Source organism: Miscanthus floridulus, chromosome 1, assembly GCF_019320115.1.
Source record: "Miscanthus floridulus cultivar M001 chromosome 1, ASM1932011v1, whole genome shotgun sequence".
NCBI classification, from domain to species: Eukaryota; Viridiplantae; Streptophyta; class Magnoliopsida; order Poales; family Poaceae; genus Miscanthus; species Miscanthus floridulus.
The window spans coordinates 114176138-114196653 of NC_089580.1; the positions used below are offsets into that span (position 1 = coordinate 114176138).

The 20516-nt window shown below is 40.9% G+C and overlaps 1 long non-coding RNA gene across 1 annotated transcript in view; it reads right to left on the bottom strand.

Annotated features, from left to right (window-relative positions):
• The window catches only part of LOC136539054 (uncharacterized), a 35167-nt gene extending 14885 nt beyond the window's left edge, over positions 1–20282 (bottom strand). The window contains exons 1-4 of the long non-coding RNA XR_010779525.1: positions 20095–20282; positions 19541–20002; positions 19402–19466; positions 19257–19318 (exon numbers count right to left, since the gene is read on the bottom strand). This is a non-coding gene — a long non-coding RNA (uncharacterized lncRNA). The remainder of the gene's footprint in view (positions 1–19256; positions 19319–19401; positions 19467–19540; positions 20003–20094) is intronic.
• Positions 20283–20516: the final 234 nt, after the last annotated feature.

The following is a 20516-nucleotide window of genomic DNA, read 5'->3' on the forward strand; positions in this document are numbered from 1 at the left end:
GCTTCATGTATCTTTCTTTTCGAAACCCTTGAAAATCTGAATTCAATCCATCAAAGATTAATGTGCAGACCTGCTGCTGCCGCCGCCTTCATCTTCCATGCCCTAGCTGCGTTACGATCGACGCCACAAGTTCGCCCGGGCCAGGTACTGCTATTGCCGTCGCCGCCCGTCAGGAGAGGCCGATGGAGAAAACCACACCACCGTCTCAAGATTTCGCACCCTGCTGGTGGCCATTGTCTAACCCTTGCCGGAAACTCGCCACATCACGAGAAGGCCATGTTGTGGTCATCTTCTACATGTCCGACTCTGCTCTCCATCAAACGTCTTCCGCGTCTGACGCTGGTGAGCCTATATCCATCGATCTGTCTCCTCTAATAATTCTCATATGTCAACTCCCGCTCACGTTCGTGTGTTCCCGTGATCTTTGCACGAGATCGTCGTCTGACTACCCTATGCATGTTGAGCCGATCAACCTTGTCCGCTTGTCCATCCATGCATCTTGAAGGAAGCTACCACGGACATGCTAAATCTTGCCGAGCTAACCTTCCTACCCATCACAGCCAGGAGCTTAATTACGACAATTGCTAGCACTCATTGCCGACCATCCTTGTGGGTGCAGCAAACCGGCCGAGCGGCAGGGCACCCAATTCATCATTGGTCAGGTACGTGAGCACAGATCATGTGGAGAAACTACGTAACTTTCTATCCATTCAGTAAGTCTTTCCGCACAAATCCAGATCCTTGTAGTCCAGTCTTAGCATCTTTGATCCCAAGTTGTTTATCTATTCTAGCTCTGACTCGATCGATCCGTTCTTTCTGCTGTGTGCTTTTGCTAACGTGAGATATATATTAGCAGCTACGCTGAGCATGACACATATTTCTGAATTTTACATTAAAAATACTAATTTGATTAATACGCATACAGCATGCTTTTCAAATTAAAAGCAACATAGGGTTACACATGGATGTTTGTACATAAATATTAATATGATTAATTAATAATATAAATGTGTTTTTAATTGTAAATTCCCTTGTTTAAACACCCATCATATAATCCGATTAGATGGTCTCACATGTTTATTTCTTTTGCAAAGTAAAGTTTAATGGCTTAAACAATAATATGAGATATGTTTATAAATAAAATATGATTAGCTTTAACTCAACTTTTGAAATTAAATATGTTATGATATGATTAATCTGAATTAATAAATTTTTCATAGTTTTGATTAATTAAAATTAATCAAGTTTGTAGTTGTTTCTTTTATAATATAAAACTTCCGGTAGTCGTTTTTTTAACGGTAGTTGTTCTGCTCTCGGCGTTTCTTGTGATCTCGTGACCGTAGAACTAGCTTTCTTTTAGTATGTTGTTTTCTCTTGTGTGGTGTAATGCTTTATTTGTTGCTTGTATGTTTGCCTATACGTGGTGCTTGCTACTTTGAGCAAGTGTAAAAGGCAAGTATAATATGTGGCTTTCCTTGATACCTAATAACCTTATGTCACTAAATTCATACTTGCATGTGTCCAATTTGATCTACCACTAAGGACTTACCTAGATGTTGTTATCCTGATCCTTGATACCTATGGTTTATGCATATGGGTAGTTTTGCTAGTTGCTCTACTTAATAATGAAAGTTCCTTAATATTGACTAATGGCATATGCAATGATGTTTAAAATGTGCTTTTTAGCAACATGGAATCCCTAAGGACTTATCTGTGAGAAAAATCTAGTACAACCATGAGTGCTATATGGCTCTCGCTTTAGTCAAGTATGAGGATCTTTTCTTGCTTGTTAGTGGTTACCCGAAAGGGTGCAAAAGGGGCTTGCCACGATGGATATAGTGCGGCCTCTGTTCCTAAGAGTACTTCTACGTGAGTGTGCCTTTCGAAAGGGGGCTCTATATCTACTTGCCGATTGAAAACCTAGCGGCCCTAACTTGTTAGACGAACCTTTGAAAGACTTCATAAGGAACCTTGTCGGCCTTTCTTGGTAGTGGGTCAAGAGGCTAATCACCTCGAGCGAAAGGGTAAATCATAGCTCATGGTGAAAGTGTACAACCTCTGCAGAGTGTAAAACTGTTGTAACGGCCGTGCTTACGGTCACGAGCAACTTGGAAAACTGACGGAATAATTGGTTCTTATTGTTATTCTATGATGTTGATGATCATGTTTAATCATTATTGTCTTATTGCCATTACTTATGATCATACAGGATTTGGAGCTTAAGCACAACTTTATGCTACATTAATGTTAAAATTGTGACTCACTAAAATCCTAGCAGTAAACCAGTATCATCCTTTAGAGTCTTCATTGGCCCATGTTGTATTTGTTGAGTACGACATGTGCTCAGCCTTACTATTTTCCCACTCCCTAGTCTCTAGTAGAAGCTGCTTAGAAGATTTAAGAAGACATGGAGGAGTTCCTAGAAGAATGATGGAAGTGCTAGGCATACGTTACCCCCAGTCAGTCATCCCTATGAAGAATGGAGCTTGAAAATTAGTTACCGTTCTGCGATACTCTGATGTAAGTGTTAATATAGCTCTCTATATGTTATTTAATAACATTGTTTCTAATACTATTCATTCTATTATTGTATGTGTGGACTTCCTGGGCACACATATGACGAGCTTGGTTTTCTTTGGAAAACTGGACGTGATGTAGCACCCGGTTTTAAGAACAAAACCAGATACACACCATATGTGAGCCTAGGAAGTCAAATCTCACATATAGCTATAAATAAGTTTAATATTATAAGACAATGCTCATTACATAGCGTATTAGTATAAAGAATACAACCTCAGAGTATAGACAGTGGAAAGACAACCCCAATCTTCAGGTGAAGACTTCACTTCCACAGGGACAACTGACTGGTTGATCACAAGCCTAATTCCTCCAAACTCTAGCAATCTGGTACCCATCCAGGATTTTTCCAAATATGTGAAAAATAAAGCAAGTGTAAGTACATGTCGTACTCCATAAATAAATCATGGGGTTCATGAGGCTCAAAAGGCTGACACTGGTTTAACTGCGATTAGCTTTTAATGAGTCATCTTTTAGCAATTGGGTGACAACAAGTATTTTCACAAGCCCATATAAACACATGATCAGATAAACATGAATAATGAATAGCATAAACAGTAATCATTAGTGAGCATCTTTATAATCAGAATCATCAGTGTTCATCATCTATTTCGTAAGGGTCCAAGGCCGCTCGTGACCGTGAGCACGGCTCATATACCAGTTTTACACTCTTTAGAGGTTGTACACTTTCACTATGAGTCGTGATTTACCCTTTCGCCTGAGGTAGCTAATCACTTGACCCACTTCTAAGGAAGGTCGGCAGGGTTCACTATGAAGCCTTTCAAAGGATCGTCTAACAAGTTAGGGCCATTAGATTCACTCGACAAACAGATATAGGAACCCCCCTTCCCGATGACACAATGACACGCAGCCTATACACAAGGGGACAGAGGTTGTCCTATACCTAATTCGGCAAGCCATTCTTACGTTAATAAAGGTAACCTCTAACATGCAAGAAAAGGTCCTCATACTAAGATAAAGCCAAAGCCATGTAGCCCTCATAGTTGTACTGTAAGTCTCGAATGTTCGCTTACAGATAAGTCCTTAGGGAGAGGAATCTAGAGCACCATAAAAACAACCCAATGCTCTAGCCCCCTGGTTCCATATTGCTAAAAAGCATCTTTTAAACATTTATTATATATACCATTAGTCAAGTTATAAGATCATGGCTTTAGTTGAGCACTAGCAACACTATCTAATGCAATAACCCAATGGTATCAAGGTACAAGTACAAAAGACTAGGATATTCTTAGTGGTAGTCAAGGTAGACACATGCAGCATGAACTAAATGATTAAAGGTGTATAGGACAACAAGGAAGATCCCATGCTATACTTGCCTTAAACTTAGATCCTTCTTCTAGTCCAAACCTTCAAAGATCTACTTCTTGATTCACCACGTATAGCTCACCGACTGGACATGATTGTAGAGCACCACACAAGCATCCATGCAATCATACACGAAGCAAACAATAGATCTAAATTAGAATAGTACATCAAACATAAAATCAAGATGAAAAGTTTGTAAAACAAATCTACGTCTCGGTAGGAACACACAGACGTGAAAAGCACTCTAATCGGAGTTATATCAAAAAAGTTATGAATTAAACAAGATTTCCTTTAATAAAATAATAGATTAAATCTAACCTCAAATTTCAAAAGTTGAAAATATATTTAATAGTAGGATGAACATGTATATTACTCAATTACAAATCTAACACAACTTGAATGGATCAAAACGGAGTTAAAACGAAGATTTTATGCCCTAAATAAGACTAGTGGCAAAATTATAAATAGATGAAAGCGTATTTTGGATCTAACCGAAGAAACTACGTTTTCAAAAGAATAAAACGTATTTTGAATCTAACAGAGGGATTTTACGCATTCTGAAAGAGAAAACGTATTCTGAATCTACTAGAAAGAAACTACGCTTTCGAAATAGGAAAACATATTCTAGAAGTGCACCATGGACTGCGGGTTATATTACGCGAACTGCAGGGGCTCTTTTGTAAATAAACCCGGCGAAGGGATACGGGCGATCTTGGACCATTGGATTTAATCTGGATGGCCCAAATTAGAAAGGATGGGGAGAGAGAGTCACCGGACGGAGAAGAAAACCAGCGCGGCGAAGCTCTATTACCGGCGGCGAGAAGCTCCCCGAAGCGCTTGGTTTGGGTCCTAGAGTCCACGGTTTGACGAGCTAAGAGCACAGGGAATAAGAGGAGAAGACAATGAACTCACCTAAGGCCTTCTTGCTATCGACGGCGAGTCTACGGCATCGGGTAGCGCGACGGCGACGGCGACAGCGAGAGGAGGAGAAAAATCTAATTTACTACACGAGGGATTTCCCAAACTAGGGGCTCCCCTTACGGTAGTTTTGGTGTGCTTTGCCTAAGGGGTTGGTATATATTTATAGGGAGAAAAACTCCCCACATCTACATCAACTAGCAATATGGTACTAATTGATGTTGCACCCTCTACATTTACTAATGGACCTAAATAATCATTAAAGCCCATTAGTAAATAAATGCATGGGCCTTTGAGATTTATTAGGATTATTGCACATGGGCTTTGAGAGTTGGTTAGAAAATGAGATATATTATTTATTTTTAGAATTAATTAATTTCATGAATAAAATAATTCTAGAAAAGTCCTGAATTGACATTTAAGCCACGAAAAATACTCCGAGACCTCCGAGAATTTGGGGAAATTTCCCAGGGACACTTTGGAACATGATGAACCCAAATAAAATATTTGGAGCTCATGAAAAGATTGTTGGGAACTTGGAACATAAATATTAAGGTGAAGAAGGTAGAAATTAAATTCTAGAAAGAAGCTGGAAAAATCCTAGAGATAGATATTCGTCTCCTTAACGTATTTTAAAAAAACACATTTTTCATATAGAAACACAAGGTGCGACCGGCATGAATGCAACAAACATGTTTCTACCTTAAGATAAATTTTAATCTAATGAAAATTTATTATTTTCCCATGTTTTCATGTGCATAAAAATGCAAAATTAAATCATTTTAGCTCTATTTCAAGATAAGCAAATTTTTGGGTGTTACAATTCTACCCCCCTTAAGATGAATCTCATCCTCGAGATTCAGAAGATGGTGATAAAAGAGATACATATTCTCCGCCTTTGGATTCTTCTCTACTTCCTCGTGTAGTTCCATCGTCTTGATAAGGATCCCACTTTATTTTGCATACCTATTAACCTTACTCCAAGTATCTTGCCAAACTGATTCCAAGATTCTGACAGATACTCCAAACAATACTCAGGTAACTCCAATCACTAGGCCACCTTTCCTTTTTAGTCCATAATATCAATTATTTTTCTTAAAATATTCACCTTCCAACGGAGCCTTTTCACTTTCTTGGTCTAAAGTAGGTTCCATTACCAACTTTAAAACTTTAATGACTATAGATGCTCAGGTTAAGTTGCTCAACTCTCAAACACAATTCTAAGTCCACGTAGAACCAACTATAGATGTCTCATATCTCCTTCCCAAGGTGTTTGTTCCTCTACATTGCCATCTGAAAACTCACAGACCACTTTACTATCCTCACAGGACACACCTTCTAATAGGTCATTCTCGTCTTCCTCAGGTGCAGGCTGCATACCCTCATACTCAATTCTTTTCTCCTAACGGTGTTGTTAGTAGCACCGAACGTTGAGCATAGTTAATTACTCCTTTACAAGCAGATACCCGACCCTTTCCAAGAATAACATCAATGTCCATTAACTCCAAAACTATAAGGTTTGCCTTGAAGTTCTTCCCTTTTATGTTAAGACTAACTTTTAGGCATATGCGGTTTGCCTTCTTTTCTCCTCCTAGAGAGTTAACTATTAGGGGTTTCCTCATCGAAAGCATAGTTATCTTATGTTCTTCCACATATTCCCTAGAGATGAATGAATATGACACACTGGGGTCAAACAACACCATAGCAGTGTCTGAGCTTACTGCAATCAAACCATAAATGACCTCCTTAGATCCATGAGTGATAATCAGATTCACATTGTTCAACCTGCCTTGAATGTAGTTTCACTTTAACTTATTGCCTTGCACCTGCTCCTTATGGGCATTCTGTTCTGGCTCCTACTGCTATTGATTCTAGATTTGATTACTCTCAGCAAACTTCTCAAGACAATCATTCTTATAGGGTTCAATCTCACCACAATCATAACCTTCCTTACTAGTAGAAGTATTTGTCATTATCATGGTGATAGTGGGAGATGATAGACATGGCTCTTGCGAGCTAAAAAGTTGCACTTCATCATTAGGTCGATGATACTGATCTTGATCATTACTTCTAAGCAGATTCATAGGGTGTGACTGATATTCTGGTTGTGTAATGAAACAAAGATGAGTATTTCTTAACTAGCGTTGAAGGTCATGCTTTCTCTTCTCTTCCATCTCTCGACGCTTGTTCTCAATTACAATTGCTTTGTCCACCAATGTTTTGAAATCAGGATACACAATAGTCATCAACTGCAATTGAACTCCATCATTCAGTCCTTTCAAAAAGCGTTTCTATTTCTTAGCATCATTATCCACTTCTTCTGGAGCATAGTGCGACAACTAAGTGAACATGTCACAATACTCACATACAATCATAGATCCTTGCTTGAGAGCCCATAACTCATCTGGTTGTTCTACCACACATGTGGGAATATGGTATGACCTAAAGCTCTCTCTAAACTCCTTCTAGGTGATCTATCCAACCTTGTTGGGATGTCCATACTGGTAAGACTCCCACCAGTCTTGTGCTGTGCCCTAGAGTTGTCCGGACGCAAAAACACCTTTTCATGGTCATCTCATTGAGCTATGTGCAATTGTTGCTCCACAGCTCTAAGCCAGTCATCAGCTTCTAGTGGTTTGCTTGTATGAGAGAATGTCGGTGGGTGTCCCTTCATAAATTCACCAGGCTTGTCAATAGGTGGTGCTTGCTCTAGGTTGTTCAACACACTTTGAGCGATAGTCTGTAATAACTGAGTCTGCGCCATCAAAGCTTGCTCTATAGATGGAGAATTGGATGGCGGTGGATTAGAATTGGTAGGATTCCTTCCAGCACCTTGTGAAGCACTTCTCCTGGTTGCAACCATCTGTGTTTCAACATGTATGAATTAGCATTCTTAAATGTAGCTTCGAGAGATGGCAAGATAGGATTGATAGTATGAGAGACAAGACAAGACCCCACCATAGATACAATTGATGCTTCCAAATAAATAACTAGAACGTATGAAACTTCATCTTGCAAATCCTTCAACTTGGCTACCCCCTTAAGAAAAGATCAACTAGGGGACACAAAAAGGTAGCTTGCATCTTATTCTAGATGAGCTAATTTGTATCAAGACATTCTGACATCCCAATGAGACTCTTGTGTATGGCAAGGTTAAGAAATCTAAAATTTCTCGTGGGATGAAAACAGCAGCACAGTAAAACAGCCATAACTCTCATTCTGTTAGTCCAATGAAGTTGTATCTTATACCATTGGAAAGCTTATCGATTCCTCCACAACTTCCTTATAGAACACTTTTCCAAATTCTGTAGTTTATGTAGTTGAAAACAGTGCACAACAGAATCTACTCTAGGCTTCAGACAGCACAGGTGCATCGTCTTGTGATTTTCATAGTTCCATAATCAACATAGCTATCAGGGTGATTCTTGTGGTCAGCGAAAGATATTGAAGTCTACTATTGTATAGAATTTCGTTATGATTTTTGGTAGTCCAAAACAGAGATATAAGCCAATAAGGACAGGTTGCTCCGAAAGACAGGATAGGAAAATCAGAAGAAAACCATAACCCAACTATTTATTTCATTAATCCTTATACGTTAGGCTTATAAACTAAGTAAAATTGTGGGAACACCCAACAAGATCATTGCAACCATTACAAAGATTCAAAACAAGCATAAGAATAATGATAATTCAACAAAGCACTAAAGGTGGATAATTCAATCATTGACTCAACTTGCGATACTATAGTCCTCATTGTACTAGAGGTAACAATCCTAAAACTCATCTTCAGATTACACAAGAAGGTGATGAGGGACATTTCTGAAAGCATATCAAATCAAGGAGTGAAGATGAGAACAAAGACTTTAAAATAAGCACCAAGGTAGAGATGAATAGCAAGGGTAGAGATATAGTAGAGAAGAAAATATCAAGGCTTATAGAGCAAGGGTTTTTGTAGCAACTTCTAAACCTTAGAATGACCAGTTTCTATGAGGTTTGCGTCCTATAGTCAGCATTGCTCTGATACCACTTTATAGCACCTGGTTTTAAGAACAAAACCAGAGACACACCATATGTGAGCCCAGGAAATCAAATCTCACATATAGCTACAAATAAGGGTAATATCATAAGACAATACTTATTATATAGCGTATTATTATAAAGAAGACAACCTTAGTGTATAGACAACAGAAAGACAACTCCGATCTTCAGGTGAAGACTTCACTTCCATAGGGACAACTGGCTGGTTGATCACAAGTCTAATTCCTCCAAACTCTAGCAATCTGGTACTCATCCAGGATTTTTCCAAATATATGAAAAATAAAGCAAGCGTAAGTACATGTCGTACTCAACAAATAAATCATGGGGGTTCATGAGGCTCAAAAGGATGACACTGGTTTAACTGTGATTAGCTTTTAATAAGTCATCTTTTAGCAATTAGGTGGCAACAAGTATATTCACAAGCCCATATAAACACATGATCAGGTAAACATGAATAATGAATAGCATAAATAGTAATCATTAGTCGGTATCTTTATCATTAGTGTTCATCATCTATTCCGTAAGGGTCCAAGGCTGCTCGTGACCATGAGCACGACTGATATACCAGTTTTACAATCTGCAAAGGTTGTACACTTTTACTGTGAGTCGTGATTTACCCTTTCGCCCGAGGTAGCTAATCTCTTGACCCACTTCCAAGTAAGGTCGGTAGGATTCACTATGAAGCCTTTCAAAGGTTTGTCTAATAAGTTAGGACCATTAAATTCACTTGGCAAATAGATATAGGAACCCCCTCGACCGATGGCACAATGACACGTAGCCTATACATAAGGGGACAAAGGCTGTCCTATACCCGATTCGGCAAGCCATTCTTATACCAATAAAGGTAACCTCTAACAAGCTAGAAAAGGTCCTCATACTGAGCTAAAGCCAGAGCCATGTAGCCCTCATAGTTGTACTGTAAGTCTCGAATGTTCGCTTACAGATAAGTCCTTAGGGAGAGGAATCTAGAGCACCATAAAAACAACCCAATGCTCTAGCCCCCTAGTTCCATGTTGCTAAAATGCATCTTTTAAATGTTTATTACATATACCATTAGTCAAGTTACAAGATCATGGCTTTAGTTGAGCACTAGCAACACTACCTAATGCAATAACCCAAAGGTATCAAGGTACATGTACAAAAGACTAGGATATCCTTAGTGGTGGTCAAGGTAGACACATGCAGCATGAATTAAATGATTAAAGGTGTATAGGACAACAAGGAATATCCCATGCTATACTTGCCTTAAACTTAGATCCTTCTTCTAGTCCAAACCTTCAAAGATCTACTTCTTGATTCACCACGTATAGCTCACCGACTGGACATAATCATAGAGCACCACACAAGCATCCATGGAATCATACACGAAGTAAACAATAGATCTAAATAAGAATAGTACACCAAACATAAAATCAAGATGAAAAGTTTGTAAAACGAATCTACATCTTGCTAGGAACACACAGACATGAAAAGCACTCTAATCGGAGCTATAACAAAAAGTTATGAATTAAACAAGATTTCCTTTAATAAAATAATAGATTAAATCTAACCTCAAATTTCAAAAGTTGAAAATATATTTAATAGTAAGATGAACATGTAGATTACTCAATTACAAATCTAACACAACTTGAATGGATCAAAACGGAGTTAAAACGAAGATTTTATGGTCTAAATAAGACTAGTGGCAAAACTATAAATAGATGGAAGCGTATTTTGGATCTAACCGAAGAAACTATTTTTTCAAAAGAATAAAACGTATTTTGAATCTAACAGAGGGATTTTACACTTTCTGAAAGAGAAAACGTATTCTGAATCTACTAGAAAGAAACTACGCTTTCGGAATAGGAAAATGTATTCTGGAAGTGCGGCATGGACTGCGGGTTATATTACGTGAAACTGCAGGGGCTCTTTTGCTAATAAACCCGACGAAGGGGTACGAGCAAACTTGGACTGTTGGATCTAATCAAAAATGGCCCAAATTAGAAAGGAGGGGTGAAAGCTCTAGTTTGGTTTTGGTGAATTGATGAAACTCTAAGTGCTAATCTAGTTTATCAAAGTGATTATGAGATAGGTAGCACTACTCCAAGTGGTGAAGCAAATGAAGATCATGACTTGATGATGGTGATGCCATGGTGATGATCAAGTGCTTAGACTTAGAAAAGAAGAAAGAGAAAAACAAAAAGCTCAAGGCAAAGGTAAAACTTGATAGGAGCTTTTTCGTTTTGGTGATCGAGATACTTAGTGAGTGTGATCACATTTAGGATCGATAGCTGTACTATTAAGAGGGGTGAAACTCGTATTGAAATGCGGTTATCAAAGTGCCACTAGATGCTCTAACTCATTGCATATGTATTTAGGATCTAGTGGAGTGCTAACACCCTTGAAAACATTTGTGAAAATATGCTAACACTTGTGCACAAGGTGATACACTTGGTGGTTGGCACATTTGAGCAAGGGTAAAGAATGAGTTGAAAAGGAGTTAGTCGTGCTAGTCACAGAGTGACCAGATGCATCTGATGTGTCTACCGAACGCGTCCGGTATTTGATCCAGACTTTGGGTAGTTAGACGGAAGTGATCGGACACGTCCAGAATTAGGACCAGATGCGTCCGATATTTAGACCCGAGGTGAGCGACTAAGTCAAAGTGACCGGACTCTGACTCAGTGGAGTGACCGGACGCTGACGAGTTACTGTTCAGCGTCAGGTCAAAGTGATATAGCCCAAAGCAGGATTGCTAACAGTGACCAGACACGTCCAGTCGCCATACCGGACGCGTCCGGTGTGAACCAGCAAGTCTAGGGTTTCAGCGCTATAATTGATCGGACTCTGGGAGCGTCCGGTCCGGTGTGACCGGATGCGTCTGGTGGGCCCAAAGCTGCTCTGGGAGCTCTTTGGACTTGACCAAATGCTGCATCTCCTGTGTCTAGTCCGGTGTGACCGGACACGTCCGGTCGACCCAGAGCGGCTCTGGGAGCTCACTGGACTCGACCGGACGCTGCGTCTCCCACGTCTGGTCATTTTCTAACAGCGCGTTTGATCACGTAGTATTACTGTGCATGGCTAAACAATTTGAAAGGGACACATGGTGGTTTGGCTATGACCGAACACGTCCGGTCACCACACCGGACGCGTCCGGTGCACACGACCTGGGCGTCCGGTCGTCCCACAGTTAGCCCAATAATTGAGCCAACGGCCCTATTATTTGGGGGTGTCTATAAATATCATTTGGCCAGCTCTAGCTCACTCGCTTGGCCATTTGCATTGACACAGCAACCTTGTGAGCTTAGCTAAAGCCCTCCCACTTATCTCCATCATTGATTCATCATGTTTATGAGATTAGGAGTGAATCCAAATGCGTTGCTTCAGTGTTTGCATCTAGAGGCACTTGGTGTTTGTGTTTTGCTGTGGGATTCACTTGTTACTCTTGGTGGTTGCCACCACCTAGATGGCTTGGAGCAACGAGGATCATCGAGCGGTGGTTGGTGATTGTCTCCGGCTCCGATCATGATGATTGTGAGGGGTTCTTGACCTTTCCCCGGTGGAGAGCCAATAGGTACTCTAGTAAATTGCTCGTGGCTTATGTGATCCTCATCTTGTGTTGGTTGTGCAGCACCCTATTGAGGGTTTGGCATGTGATACCAATTAGCGCGTGAACCTCTAAGTGAGTGTATCGCCACAACGAGGACTAGCTTGCCGGCTAGCAAGTGAACCTCGGTAAAAAATCATTGTGTCAACATTTGATTCTGAGGTGATTGGTATTCATTCTTGTGATTGATTGGTTTATTACTCGACTTGGTGGCATAACCATCTTGCTCTCTCTCTTTACATTACTGCAAACTAGTTGTCAAGCTTTTTAGTGTAGCTAGTAATGAGAGCTTGTTAGTTTGGTTAGTGTGGCTCTTTAGTTAGCCTTTGAGAGCACACTAACTTAGTGTAGTGACATAGCCATTGTGTGGATAGAGACTACAAAAACTAGAATTGTGGTAGGTGGCTTGGAATTTTAGTAGGCTAGCGCAACACTCGCTTCGCCTCATAATTGTCTAACCCGTTTGCTAAGTGTTGTTGTAGAAATTTTTAATAGGCTATTCACCCCCCCTCTAGCCATTAGAACCTTTCAAGTGGTGTCGGAGCCGTGGTCACCGTGATTTGAGGCTTAACAAGCTTCGGTGTAAAAATGGCTCAAATCAACAACACCAAGAAGCCACCCCAATTTGATGGCACAAATTATCCATATTGGAAGTCAAAGGTGACCACACATATCAAGTCAATCAATAGAAGGGTGTGGAAGGTGGTAGAAACCAAAATTGAGATTGCCGATCCAGAGAATCCCACCGCGGCCGAAGAAGTGCTTCTCCAAAATAATGACATTGCTCTAACTGCCATTCATGATGCAATTAATGAGAGAACATTTGAGCAAATCAAGAACATTGAGATGGCTCATGAGGCTTGAAAGAAGTTGGAAAAATCATTCGAGGGCACCAAGGCAATGAAGGGTGCAAAGGCATACATTCTCAAGGAGAAATTTGCTAGCTTCAAGATGAAGGAAGATGACAGTGTGCCAGACATGTTTCATCGGATGGAAGTGCTTGTCAATGATCTCAAAGCACTTGATGAGAAGGTGGTGGACAAGGACTTCTCTCATAAGTTCTTAAAATGCTTACCCGCAAGATTTGGCATGTTGGTCACATTGCTAGTGAGGACCGGTTTGGACACAATGACACCAAACCAAATCTTAGGAGATATCATGACCGATGATGCTTATAGAGATGATGATGAGAAGGAAGAAAAGAGGGAGAATAAAGATGACAAAAAGAAGAGTGGCATTCAAAGACAAATCATCCAAGGGCAAGGCAAAGCAAGAATCATCAAGTGAAGATGAAGACTTGAGCTTTGATGAGATGGATGATGAGAAGATAGCTCTCTTTGTTAAGAGATTTGGCAAGTTCATGATGAAGAAGGGCTACTATGCTAGAAGAAAGAAGTCTTCATCCAAGAATAAGGAAGAGTCAAGAAGGTGCTTCAATTGTGGAAGCAAAGATCATCTTGTTGCTCAATGCCCATACAATAGTGACAAAGATGATGACAAGAAGAACAAGAAGAAGGACAAGAAGGAAAAGAAAGAAAAGATGGACAAGATGACCTTCAAGAAGAAGAAGAGTGGTTCATATGTGGTCACTTGGGATAGTGATACTTCCTCAAGTGATGATGATGATGATAGTGATAATGACAAGACCACCAAGAAGAAGGCAATTGCAAGTATTGCTATCAATGAGAAGCCTTCTCTCTTTGACACTCCATCATGCTTCATGGCTAAGGCCACTAAGGTACAATCTTGTGATGATGGAATTGATGAGGAACATGATAATGAAAATGAAAATGAAAATGAAAATGAAAGTGATAGTGATGATGATGAACCAACTAAGGATGAACTACTTGACATGCTAGATGATGCTAAAGAACACTTTGACATTAAAAGAAGGGAATGCAAAAGCTTACATAAGGAAATAAAAGCCCTTAAGCAAGCCTTTGCTGAGCTCAAAGCATCTCATGAGAGGCTAGAGGAAGCCCATGAGAAGCTTGGCAAGGTTCACAAGAAGCTTGAAAAAGCTCATTCCTCTTTGCTTGACGAGCAAAATAAGAAGAAGCATGTTGAGACATGTGATGTAGGCTTAACTTATGATATAATTGATGAATCATTATATAAGCCTATCATTGTTGCTCCCGCTAACCCTTCTTGTAGCACTTCTACTTCCATATCATCTAGTAGTGATGGTTTTACTTGTAATGCCTCACTAGTGATTGAGAATGAGACCCTCAAGAAGGAGGTCAATGAGCTCACTCACACCTTGGCTAAGGCCTATGGTGGTGAGGACCGCTTGCTTATGTGCTTGGGTAGCCAAAGAGTTTCTTTCTACAAAGAGGGATTGTGCTATACCGCCAATAAAGGCAAGGTGACCTTTGGTCCCCACAAGACTAGTTTTGTGAAGAACAATGGTCGGTTTTGCACTAGTTACAAGCAAGTTGGTCATAAAGAGCATGAATGCAAGAACAAGAGCAAAAATGCTAATGTGTCCTCAATTAAGATTAATTCTTTCTATGTGTTTACTAAGGGTACAAATGGTGTGAAAGCTAAGTTCATTGGTACACCATAGACGGGCTCAAAGAAGAAAGCCATTTGGGTGTCAAAAGCTTGGTCACTAACCTTCAAGGACCCAAGCAAGTTTGGGTACCTAAAAAGAATTGATCTTCTTTTGTAGGTCAATTACAAAGCCGGAGGAAGGCATTGGGTTCTTGATAGTGGGTGCACTCAACACATGACCGGTGATGCAAGAATGTTCAACTCAATCAACACCAATGACAATGATGGTTATGATAGTATCACATTTGGTGATAATGGCAAAGGCAAGGTCAAGGGGCTTGGTAAGATTGCAATATCTAATGATATGAGCATTTTCAATGTGTTGCCAGTAGAGAGCTTGAACTTCAACTTATTATCCGTGGCTCAATTGTGTGATCTTGGATTCAAATGCGTATTTGGGATAGATGGTGTAGAGATCATAAGTGTAGATGGCTCTAACTTGATCTTCAAAGGCTTTAGATATGAGAATATATACTTGGTTGATTTCAATGCTAGTGAAGCTAAATTATCTACATGTTTGTTCACTAAGTCTAGCATGGGTTGGTTATGGCATAGAAGGCTTGGTCATGTTGGAATGAAACAATTGAATAGATTGGTTAAGCATGACTTGGTTACAGGCTTGAAAGATGTGTTTGAAAAGGATAAGCTTTGTAGCTCTTGTCAAGCCAGCAAACAAATTGGAAACACCCATCCCAAGAAAAGCATGATGAGCACTAGTAAAGCGTTTGAGTTATTGCATATGGATTTGTTTGGGCCAACACAATACACTACATTGGTGGAAACAAATATGGTTTTATGATAGTGGATGATTATACTAGATACACTTGGGTATTCTTTCTAGTGGATAAAAGTGATGTGTTTGCAACATTCAAATCATTTGTCAAGGGCATTCACAATGAGTTTGAAACAACCATCAAGAGAGTTAGAAGTGACAATGGTAGCGAGTTCAAGAACACTAGAATTGATGAGTTGTGTGATGAATTTGGAATTAGACATCAATTCTTGGCCAAGTACACTCCACAATCAAATGACCTTGTTGAGAGGAAAACTAGAACACTTATTGATATGGCAAGGTCTATGCTAAGTGAGTACAATGTGAGTCAATCTTTTTGGGCCAAAGCTATCAACATGGCTTGCTATTGTAGCAACCACATTTATTGTCACCAATTGAAAGAGAAGACACCATATGATCTCTTGAATGGTAGAAAGCCCAACATTGCATATTTTCGGGTCTTTGGTTGTAAATGCTATATCTTGAAGAAAGACACTAGATTGGGCAAGTTTGACAAGAAATATGATGAAGGATTCCTACTTGGATACTCAACTACTAGTAAATCATATAGAGTTTGGAACTTGGATAGTGGTACTCTTGAGGAAGTTCATGATGTTGAATTTGATGAAACCAAGGGTTAACAAGAAGAGAATGAGAACATGGAAGATGTTAAAGGCATCCAACTTTCAAATGCCATGAAGAACATGGTTGTTGATGAATTGAGGCCTAGGCAAGTGAATGATGATGAAGATGATCAAATGCAAGTGTTCTCTAACTCAAATGTGCAAGATGATACAAATCAAGCTAGTACAAGTGGCTCTCATAATAATGAACAAGATCAAGTGGCTAGTGCATCATCTCAACCCAATGATCAAGCAAGTGCAAGCAATCAAGTTCCAATCCTCCAACCAACCAATATTGCAAAGAATGATCCATTGGACACTATCATTGGTGATATTTCAAGAGGTGTGCAAACTAGATCAAGATTGGCTTCATTTTGTGAGCATTTCTCATTTGTGTCATCCATTGAACCAAAGAAGATAGATGAAACATTAAAGGATGTTGATTGGGTGAATGCTATGCATGAAGAATTAAATAACTTCATAAGAAATCAAGTATGGGAATTAGTTGAGAGACCAAAGGGACTCAATGTGATTGGAACCAAATGGGTCTTTAGAAACAAGCAAGATCAAGATGGGATAGTAGTAAGGAACAAAGCAAGATTGGTAGCACAAGGATATACACACATTGAAGGTCTTGACTTTGGAGAAACATATGCCATGGTTGCTAGATTGGAAGCAATTAAAATCTTACTAGCTTATGCTTGTGCCCACAACATCAAGCTCTATCAAATAGATGTTAAGAGCGCATTTCTCAATGGTTACATTAATGAAGAAGTATATGTTGAGCAACCTCTCAGTTTTGAAGATGACAAGAAGCTCAACCATGTGTACAAATTGGAGAAGGCATTGTATGGCTTAAAGCAAGCACCTAGAGCATGGTATGAGAGATTGGGGGACTTCCTACTCTCTAAAGGGTTCATGATGGGCAAGGTTGACACCACTCTTTTTATCATTTGTGTTGCAAATCTATGTTGATGACATCATATTTGGATCAACCAATCAAGACTTTTGTGAATAATTTGAAAAGATGATGGCTAATGAGTTTGAGATGTCCATGATTGGAGAGTTAAGTTACTTCCTTGGTCTTCAAATCAAGCAATTAAAGAATGGTACATTTATAAGTCAAGACAAGTATATCAAGGACATGATCAAGAAGTTTGGCATGAGTGATAGCAAAGCTATTAGTACACCAATGGGAACAAATGGCAACTTGGATAGTGATGCAACTGGCAATATGGTGGATCAAAAATTATATCGGTCTATGATTGGAAGCCTACTCTATGTGACCGCATCAAGGCCGGATGTCATGTTTAGTGTATGCATGTGTACAAGATTTCAAGCCTCATCAAGAGAAAGTCATTTGAAAGCTACAAAGAGAATATTGAGATACTTGAAGCATATACAAAATATTGGTTTGTGGTATCCTAAAGGAGCAAAGTTTGAGCTAGTTGGTTACTCCGACTCGGATTATGCGGGATGTAAGGTTGAAAGAAAGAGCACCTCGGACATATGTCAATTGTTGGGAAGATCACTTGTTTCATGGTCATCAAAGAAGTAAAATAGTGTTGTATTATCAACCGCCAAAGCCAAATACATATCCACCGGTAGTTGTTGTGCACAAATACTTTGGATGAAGGCCACCTTGAATGACTTTGGAATTAAATTCAAGAAAGTGCCATTGCTATGTGACAATGAGAGTGCAATCAAGTTAACCAACAACCCAGTTCAACATGCAAGAACAAAGTACATTGATGTCCGTCATATTTCATAAGAGATCACCAACAAAAAGGGGACATTTTCATTGAGAGTGTAGGCACCGAAGATCAACTTGCCGATATATTCACTAAGCCATTAGATGAGAAGATTTTGTAAGCTAAGGAATGAGTTGAACATATTGGATTTCTCAAATATGTGTTGATGCACCCCCCATTTATATGACATGCCTCTCCTTCGAGCATTCCACACGCGCGCGCGTGCGCCGCCGCCGCCGTCGCCGGCCGGGCCGGGCGTGGCAGGCGGGCGGCGAGCGGGCGGGCGTGGCCAGGTTTTGTCACTTAATGTACATAATCACGGGAGTTTCTCTCCTTTATGGTGGAGGCGAACTGATTGCGTCAGTTACCGTCTCTTTCGCTCTCCGTCTCCTGGGATCCTCCGCTGCCTTTCTCCCTCCCCGTCGTAGCCATAAGTCTGAAGTTCTCTATCAGTCCAGATCTCTTCCGCTTCGCTTCCGAGAGAAACCACATCTCAGCAGCCCTTTGGCTTTCCCCGTCCCGTAACTCTGCGCACACGGAGTAGCGGGAGAGCAGGTGCCTCCGGAACCCTCATCCGCCTGCGAACCCTGCACGGGGTGTGCGGCGATTAGGTTTTTGGGGAGCGATTCCGCGACTACTCGCTGGAACCCATCCCCGTCTTCTTTCTGGTGATTGCTGGAACCCGTGGAACCCGTCCCTGTCTTCTTCCTGTGGATCGTTTGCGGAATCCGTCTGGAGACCGTTTGTGGGACTGCACTGCGAACACCGTCCTGCATCGACTGTGGTCCACGACTTAGAGCAACGCACTATGTCGACTAGTGCGAATGGAGCCTCTGATGCCCTCGGCATGGGACCCTCTGTTGGGTACAATCTCAACTCTGTGTTTACCGTATTTTATGGTCTTACTATATCGATCTGTATGTCATACCTGCATGCTGTAACATTTGTTAGTGATATACACGTGCACATATATGGCGTTACAAACCTTCTGATGTTTTATTTCTGGATTAAATTGATCATGAAAAAGCCTAATAATCTAACAAGCACAATTCCTACTTAAGCATGCTTGCAAACAAGAAATGCACATATATAATAAGCCAACCGGATAAGGACCTTGTGGTTGCAGTTCCTCGAGTGCGAGTAATTGGGCAACGTGTTAAAGAGAAAACCGATTCCTGCAAATTCTTACAGTGAAGCGCTACATCACTCCAACGATAATCAATGGAATCTGATAATAAACTGATAAGAATTCACATACTCAGGCAACCTGCTTTGAGTTGGGGCGGCATCATTGCTCCCATCGTCATGTACCTCATTGGTAGCCTGTTAGTGGAGGAAATTTTTTAAAGACTTTCTTGACATATACTCCGTATGAAGGCACTGAAGAGGGAAGAGACCTGCCGGGCGCCGACGGCGGCAACAAGGGTGATCATGGGGATTAGGTTGATGTAGCGGTCGATCTCCTCCTGCGCCAGCCAAAGCTTGGAGGCCACCTCCGCGCCGGTAAACACCTGGTAGATCTGGCTTGTGTTCTCTTGTCGCTGGGCGCAGGACCTGACGAGCTTGTACGCACGGAAAAGGGCGCATCCAGCTGCTCCAGCGGCCTCCGCGTCTCCAGGTGCTGCCTGAGCGCCGGGATGTCCAGCTTCCGGAGCAGATCGGCGACGATCGGAACGTGCTGGGCCAGCTGCTGGCACAGATCCCGGTTGCGGCGTGCGGTGTGCGCCGCCTGCACGATCATGGACACCAGGCCCAACGCGTCGACGCCGGTGACCTGCATCACGCTCGCCGCCTGCCCCACCCTATCCCAGGACGACGCCATATATGTATGCAGTTGTTGTTTGAGAGTGACTTATGAACTGCGAGCATGTGGGATTACAAGTAAATACGAGTGATTAGATTCAGCAACAAAAGTAAGTATCGATCACGGAGCAGGCAAAAATTATGGCACCTTGGACAAGACACCAGGTCGAGCAAAGATTAGAGCTCAACCTTCATCGAGTAGCTCAACTGGATTTGCACTTGCAGGCTTGCAGCAGCAGGAGGTCTTCCGCCTGCTTGTTTGTAGATCAGCTACAGGCCAACGCTGTGAGAGACTGAAAGCAGGTGATCCTTCATCTCTCGAAAGTGTTATCCGGTTGTTGGAGACTCGCGTTTACAGGATGAGATTGTCTCTAACAGGCCATAAGGGCACCTAAACCCAAAATTGGTTGTATCAGCCTTCAACATAGTACCTATACATAGTACCTATACAGAAGACTCATGTTTAGTGCAAGGAGAGACATAACCTAAATCAAAATATGCTCTCTCCTGTAGACCAATTTGCAGAAATGGTTCTCTTTTGGGTCTTGTTGTTGGAGAAGACAAAAAATA